Source organism: Neovison vison, chromosome 10, assembly GCF_020171115.1.
Source record: "Neovison vison isolate M4711 chromosome 10, ASM_NN_V1, whole genome shotgun sequence".
Classification (NCBI taxonomy): Eukaryota; Metazoa; Chordata; class Mammalia; order Carnivora; family Mustelidae; genus Neogale; species Neogale vison.
Window position 1 is genome coordinate 11,698,662 of NC_058100.1, and position 8,326 is coordinate 11,706,987.

Below are 8,326 nucleotides of genomic sequence, written 5' to 3' on the forward strand. Positions count from 1 at the left end.
CTGCATCAGACTCACAGCGAATGGCCAATATATATTATATTTATTATTATTATCATCATCATCATCATCATCATCATTAGGTACATTTTCCGTGTTGGCTGAAACTAAACATTTTGTGTGAAACTTTTCTGCCTACCTTGAAATGATTCAGCTCTCAACTCTGCAAGCATTCCATTATGAGAGAAAATCCACCAAAGCAGATTTCCTGCCTCAGAGACCAGGCTTTTGTCGGGAGCTCATGGCTAACAGACTTTCAACAGAGAGGGTCACAAATGGTGGGCACCTGCTACAGGAAGTCATCATGCGACAGGAGCTAGAACAGAAAGTGAGAAGTGGTAAAGAGGAAGGAAACAGAAGTCCGGAGAAAAGGAACAGACTGCTGGAATTCTGAGCTAGCCATCACCAGTTAGGGAAAGGGTCTGTCTGCAAGTGTGTGAGTCTAGAGCAACCCTGCATGCCACAGCTATGACTGTGACCCTGAAGGCATAAGAGAACAAGAACAAAGAACCTGGGACACAAGATGTCCATTTGTAAATATTGTTCAGAAAACATTTTTCCAGAGACAAATGGTATCAGTAACCGTTTGTTTCCCGAGGCTCCCCTATGTATGCCTATCTGGCTCTCCAGTGAGGAATAGAGGTGAACCAGCGGACACAGGGGTACGCTTGGAGGGGGATTTCCTGGGCCAGGTAATTCTGAAGTCCTGTCCAATAATTTCTGTGTGACTCTTGTCTTTGTATCTGTTTTTGACTTTAGGACACAAGAGGGGGGAATGTGACAGAAGAACCCAAAGCACAGGGGTAACAATTAAGTAAAACAAGAGGTTGGGTCCTGGTGGCATCAGGTTAGGCTGCTGGGGACTCTAAGCTCAGCATGGCAGGACCAGGGAAGACAGTTCAACACGCAGAGAAAATACAGCCCCCGACCTGGCGGCATGACATGGTTATTACTATTATCATAATTAGCGCCATCATCCTCTCCACTCTGAGCACCTGAAGACGCCAATCTGATGTCGTATTCTCCCATTTTGACAAAAACCAGACTCACAACTTTCCCCCATCCCCTGAAGCTATATACGTTTCCAGAAAATGGTCATAAAAACTTATCTTCTATGCTGGTTTCTCTTATTCAATCTTTAGTTTTCCTCACTTAGATGCTGGATTTGGGGGGTTTACAGAAATCTGAAATGAGATTTGTTTCCATTTCCTAGGAAAAACGGAAAGAGACCATTCTGTGCCCTTGATCACGGCAGCTGGGATTGGTGGAAGGTGAAAGAGGGAACACCTTTGGGAAATTCTTCCTGTCTCTTCCCACACCAGACCCACAAGCAAATATCCTGTCCTTCAATGGCTGCCTTCATTTCCTGTGGCTGCCCCAAGAAATAACCACAAACTGGGTGGCATAAAGCACCATAACTTTATTCTTTTACAGTTCTGGGGGCCAGAAGTCTGAAATCAAGCTGTCAGATGGGCCGTGCTCTCTCTGAAGGACATAAGCAAGAATTCTTTGCCTCTTTCAGCTTTAGGTGACTGAGGCATTCCTACCGTGTGGCTGTATCATTCCAATCTCCCCATGGTCACATGGCCTCCTCTTCTGTCTGTGTCACATCTTTGTCTGCCTCATTCTTTTAAAAATACTTGTCAATGGATTTGGCGACCACCCAGATACTCCAGGATGATCTCTTTAGCTCAATATCCTTAACTTAATTACATCAGCAAAGACCATTTTTCCAAATAAAGTTTTGGAGAATGGGTGTGGACGTGTCTTTAAGCGCGCACCACTCAACCCACTACAGTGGGCCAACATGAAACATGGGGTGAGGCCATTCCTTGGTCAGTATAGGTGGGAATGAAATGGAAGCAGTTGTGTGGAGGAAGTCTGGGCAGCTGCAGAAATTTGTCTATTAAATAATAAAGAATAGGGATGCCTGGGAGACTCAGATGAGCAACTGACTCTTGGTTTTGACTTGGGTCATGATCTTGGGTTCATGGGATTGAGCCCCAATTGTTACTGCTGTTTTCAGGTGCTGTACTCAGCGGGGAATCTGCTTCTTTCCCTCTCCCTTTACCCATCCCCCTGCTTATGTGTTTTTTCTCTGTCTCTCTTTCAATTAGCAATAATCGCGCCTCGGATAAACCTCATTGGCTACGATACTGCCACTGCGCAAAGCTGTAAATAAATCTTTTTTTAAAAAATAAAGGATATAGATGGGGGGAATTTGTCTTGTTCATCCCCAATACTATTAAGATAATGAAAGCTAATACGTGTTACTACTAATACCTACTAAGTTCTAAGTTACTACTAAAACCTACTAAGTTCTAAGCACTATGTTAAAGGCTTTACATATATTATCTAAATTAACCCCTTCATGATAATTCAAATATGTCATTATTATCCTTCACCTTATTTTATACTTAGGGAACCTGAAACTTGCTGAAAGTCACATAGCCAGGACATGATAGGGCCTGGTTCAAGCCTTGATGTCTGTCTCCCTTGGAGCTGTGCTCCAAACACTGTACATTACTGCCTCATTTTGGAATGTCTGAGGTATGTGAAACAGGCAATCTCCACTCAAGCCAGGAAAAGAAACTGCCTCTAAAATCTTCCTGGTGACTACACCTTTCCAATCACCATACTCTACCCATCCACCCCGGTTCACATCTCCACCTTTGCCCTATAACCACTCAGGACCACACCTCAACTACTTCAGTGTATATGAAAGGCTGGGATCCACCAACCAACACATTAACCCGCATGAACATGCCATCAGTTGTCAGGAAATCTTTTGTCTAACATAAACCCTTCTGGCTCTAGTTGAAGCTCACCTCCCCTTGTATTCTTTGCAGTGGAGATGGAAAACAACGAGGGAGTCAGCATCCTCTTTACAGAGTCCCATATCTTCTTCAGATCCTCATTAAGTTGGTTCACCCTCTGTCTCTCTTTCTCTCTCTGTACACATACACACACACCTTTTCCAAGCTCTCTATCACCACAATTATTTGTTTTTGATCCTTTTTGTTTGTTTAAGTAGGTTCTATGCCCAATGTGCAGCTTGAACTCACAACCCAAGATCAAGTTTTCATATTTTATAACCTCTCCCTGAAATCTTTATTTAATACTTTCAACCTCAAACTGCTTTCCTTTAAAAAAAAAAATTCTTGGGACATGTGGGTGGCTCAGTTCGTTGAGTGTCCAGTGCTTGATTTCAGCTTGGGTCATCATCTCAAGGTCATGGGATCGAGCCCCACATCAGCCTCCATGCTCAGCAGGGAGTCTGTTTGCGATTCTCTCTTTCCCTCTCCTTCTGCCCCTCCTCCTGCTTGCATTCACATGCTCTCTTTCTCTCTAAATAAATGAAGATTCTTAAAATATTCTTGATTAACTTATTAAGTTAATTTCTGTAATGCATTTCTTCAATGCATTTCCTTGTCAACAGGAAACTTTATTTAGCATTAATATTAAAAAATACATTGTATTACATGAAAAAGACATCAGTTCTTATGTCCAGATCTGGATCTGCCAGATAAAGTCATTAAATATCTGAAAAGTCTGACTTAAACTGACAGTTCTCTCTCCATACAAGGTCATTTAAAACCCAGGGATATGCTCGACTTTCTAGTTGAAAGTCATTCCATCCCAGGAGGATAACTTCCTACCTTGGACTCTCCTAGGTCCATCTTCCCCTCAAGACTGATGACTTTCACTTTCAACCCAGATGCTACCCAGTACTCACTTTGTTTATGTGGTAAGACGTTAGGAAGGATCCTGTTGCTTTTGGTAAATGGAAGCCACAGTTTAAAGGAAGCCTTGGGTCATGGCAGATTTCATTGAACTAAGCTTTCGCCATTTCCCTTTAACTTGGAAGAGCAAGACTCCATTATTTTCGATAGGTGGATAGAATCCTTGCTTTTGTGGTTTCTTCATCATCATCACTTTTTTTCTTTGTTTTCAGTGAGATGGATTCAATTATATTCAAATGTATGTAACTCTTGGTACATTTTGAGTTTTTCATTTTCTTTTTCTGCAGACTTTTGCTCAAAGTCACCAAACGTGTTGGGGCCCCCAGTTCCTGGTAGCTACCTAAAGTGGGGAGGCTGCATGCCCGGAGCTCTGCCCCTGCCCCACATGCACAGGAAAAGCACAGCATTTTATTTGTTCTATATGTTGAGATTCTGCTATGGACTTAGTTATCCTCTCCTTTACCACCAAATCCATATATTTAAGCCCTAATCCCTAATGTGATGATATTTGGAGGTGGGGAGTTTGGGAGATAATTAGGTCACGAGGGTGATATCCTCATGAATGGAATTAGTGCCCTTAGAAGAAGACACATGAGGGAAGTGACCTCTTTCTTTGCCACATGAGGACCCAGGAAGAAGGCAGTGATATGCAAACCAGGAAGCAGACTCACCAGGCGCGCATCTGTCAGTGCCTGATTTTGAACTTCCCAGCCTCCAGAACTGTGAGAAATATACATTTGTCATTTAAGACACCCAGTCTGTGGTATTTTGTTATAGCAGCCCACACTGACTAAGAAAGGTTCTAAATACAGTTTGTTTTGGGGGAAAAAAGAGTTGCATTGCTTTACAGGAGAAGCCCAACAATCAATGATGTCAGGGTAAGACCTCTTTGAGAGACGATAAAATGTAGAGGCATATTGTAGACCTCGGGTCTGTTGATATGATTTCCTATTCTGTTATCATTTACCCTCAACATCGTGTTAAGAGTTCTTACTATGGAGAAATATACAATTGTTTTAGAGAATACATTTTTCTAAATTTCTGATTCAAGCTAGTATAAAAAGCTATATAACATGGGACGCCTAGGTGGCTCAGTTGGTTGGACGACTGCCTTCGGCTCAGGGCGTGATCCTGGAGTCCCGGGATCGAGTCCCACATCGGGCTCCCAGCTCCATGGGGAGTCTGCTTCGCTCTCTGACCTTCTCCTTGCTCATGCTCTCTCTCACTGTCTCTCTCTCAAATAAATAAATAAATAAATAAATCTTTAAAAAAAATTAAAAAAAAGCTATATAACATAACTAGAGAACACTTCAACACAAAGATTATACATAATTAACAAAAACATAAGGCAATAAGAGCAGCCAAATGAAAATCATGTTTACATTTTCCCCAACACTCCCTTTCTTTCTCCCCCAACACCTGCAAAAGAATTTGAACTACTAATTTTATGTCTTCCTTCTTGCTTATAATCTCCATAGCTTTGCAACATTGCCAATTCTACAGTAATCACGACGAGGTTATTGGACCATAATAATATTTCTTTTAAACAACTGCCAAAAAGCTTATTATGTTAGTTTCTGTCAATGGTTTGGAATTTTTTTTTTTTAAGTCTCTTTCTAACCATGCTTCATTTTGTTTGCCTTCCAGTGTCTGGAAACAATTCTTGAGAAATAAATAAATAAACAATGGAACAAATTGAGAAGTAATATAAAAAATATGCTAACAAAAATGTGAATGCAATTTAGAAGTGGAGGTTGTATTTAAATATAACCTGCTGATTAAGGTTTAGTTTTTTGAGCAGTTTGGACAGACATTTGCTAGTAACACAGATGTGCCAAAAGGCTTCTCAAGCAAATATTGACTTCAGTTGATAAAGCCTAACATTTCCTCCAGCTTTTCTGACACAGTAAGGCACTCTCTTGATAGTGCATGAAGGTGGATGGGTAGGTAAGCAAACAGATGGCTGCTGGCTATGCAGGAGGAAAACGGGCAATAGTCCACAGAGGATAGAACTTCCCTCAATGCAGTGGTTCCCAAATCTGGGGCAGGATTTAGAAAATATGTACAAGTTCCTGGCCAGGTTCCAAGTCAGAAAGTTTGGCAATGGTCCAGGAATCTGTATATATTTTTGTAAGCCCCCGGGTGATTTTGATGTACAAGCAGGTTTGGGGAATTACAGAGCTCAAGGCTCCTCGCACAATTAGAGCTACTGGTCTAGCACCTACATCAGCAGGACTTGGGGGCCAAAATGGAAAGAGAAGTGGAGGATGCATCAACCTTATATTCTGCAGAGAAGGTCCTTCGAGGTTAGGGTTGGAGCACATGGTCACTTGTCCATTTCTTGCATAAATAGCGGAATTTATCCCGCAGGCTGCCAATTTGGCACCCATCTGGAGCATTAAATTCACTCAGCAATCCAGAAAGGGAGGCTTTTTCAAAACATCATCTCAGTTAGGGTAAACTTCAACTGAGAATGCCCATATGCTCATGGTTGTAGACAGCTGTGTTTGCTCAAACACTAACAACAGCACATAACTACACCTTGTCTTTCCATTATCAAGGATCTGAAGGTTCTTATGAAAATCAATCAACCAACCGTCCTTAGGAAATGCCAACCATAGGCAGAATAATAGGAAAACTACAGGAGTTCATAGACAGAGGTTTGAACACAGATCTACCCCCTTACTGGCCAAGATCACGGACGCAACTGCTCAGTCCCACTTCTTCAGTGCCCTGCTCTGTGTAATAGAGGTAAGAATAATAGTACTTCAGATATAAAATTATCATAAAATACTAACATGCTTAAGGTAAAGTCCCTAAGTCATTGCCTTGTTCAGAGGAAGTAGTCAAAAGTGTCAGTAAATAGTTACCATCATCATCATCATATCATCATTATGTCTGACACATCGCCAATACTCAATACATCATCATGAGTACTGTGATGATGTCCACTGAGATTACTCCCCCTACCCGTCATCTCCAGCAACCACTACCTCTGAGGATTTAAGGAGAAACAATTAGACATGCTGCTCTTCAGTGTCACGTTTATATAAGATGGGTTATGAAATAACTCAGCAGAGAGGCAGCCATCAGTTCTCCTTCTGCATGGTAAAACTGATGAAAGCATTTCACAAGAAAGAGCATCAAAGTTATGTCAATGGAGGAATAACAATTTCTCCTGAGAACCAAAAAGAGGGAAATCAATCTTCGTGATGGTGTTTGATTTTCAACCATCCAAGGCAACTAGTTACAGTTTAGAGAAGAGGCTCTGCAGTTTCTACCTCCCCATACATGGGACTAGATCCTGAGGGACAGGAAAACACAGGACAGTCCCCCACCCCACCACCACTGACATTCAATAATGAGGCTGTGGAATTTACAAAAGCGAACTTGCAACTTGATTTTTAGGGAAGACATTTGGAAGGCAGGTAAGGACACTGGAAGTGGGAAGCAGTAAAAGGGAACGCTCTTAGAAGAGTGAACTGAATGGAATATTTAGGATGAAGCAAAGTCTGTAAGGCACCCTCTAGTTGCTTAGTAAACATCAAGGTAAGCCTTTCCAGCAGGTCTACACAGTGAGACCTTGACACTCAGGGGATCCAGAGGAAAATGCTAAAATGCCAAATCTCCCTGCATCAACTCCAATGTGTGTGTGTTGTGGTGGGAGGGTTCAAACAATTCTCGGATACACGTTGGGTGTCCTACAATTCAACTCAATTCTGAAACTGTCTATGTGGAGATAACGTCAGATCCCACAAGTGAAGGGCTCAGTTCCACATTTTCAGATGTCAATTATAAGTTTATGGTGTCATCTGTGCTTCTGACTGGCCATAGATTGGATGTTTCCATGACCTCCTTCTTGCATTCAATTAATTTCCTGCGGTGACACACAGGACTTAGAGAAACATTTTACTTATGGAGGAGATGCATCAGGCAAAGTATGAGGAAAGGGTGAGGAGCCCCCAGGCCTTTCCAAGTGTGCCGCTCTCTCCAAATGTCCCTGTGCTTACCAAACTGGAAGCTCTCCAAATCCTATTTTTTGGGTTTGTATGGAGGTTTCATTACATTGGCATGATTGATTAAATCATTGGCCATTGGCAATTGATTTAATCTCCAGTTCTCTTCCCCTCCTCAAGGTCAAGGAGCGGAACTGAAAGTTCCAACACTCAAATCCCGTAGTTGATTCTTCTGGCAACAAGCCCTAACTTTACACATAGTTCAAAAGTCGCCTCATTAACATAACAAAAGACCTAAGACATAACACTCTTATTGCTTAGGAAATTCCAAGGACTCTAGGAGCTCTGTGTCAGAAATGGAAATGAAGACTTATACCTATACACATATTTAGTATATATACAGACACACACATATATAATATAATATATATATATACATATATTTCTTGTTATAAATCACAGTATCACCTAAATAGAATCATGACCTAAAGCCTTTCATTAAAAATGTCTCTCATGCTTATTGAGGTCCAGTGTGAGGTTCCTTCAGGGAGGGTGGGGAAAAATCATGTTTCTTCTTATTGTCCCACAGGTGCAATCCCCATTGTGGACCAGGTGACAAGAAGAATTCAT

General features: G+C 41.6%; 1 pseudogene; it reads right to left on the reverse strand.

The window, feature by feature from the left end:
* Positions 1-1,985: 1,985 nt before the first annotated feature.
* LOC122918971 lies at positions 1,986-2,171 on the reverse strand (annotated as a pseudogene).
* Positions 2,172-8,326: the final 6,155 nt, after the last annotated feature.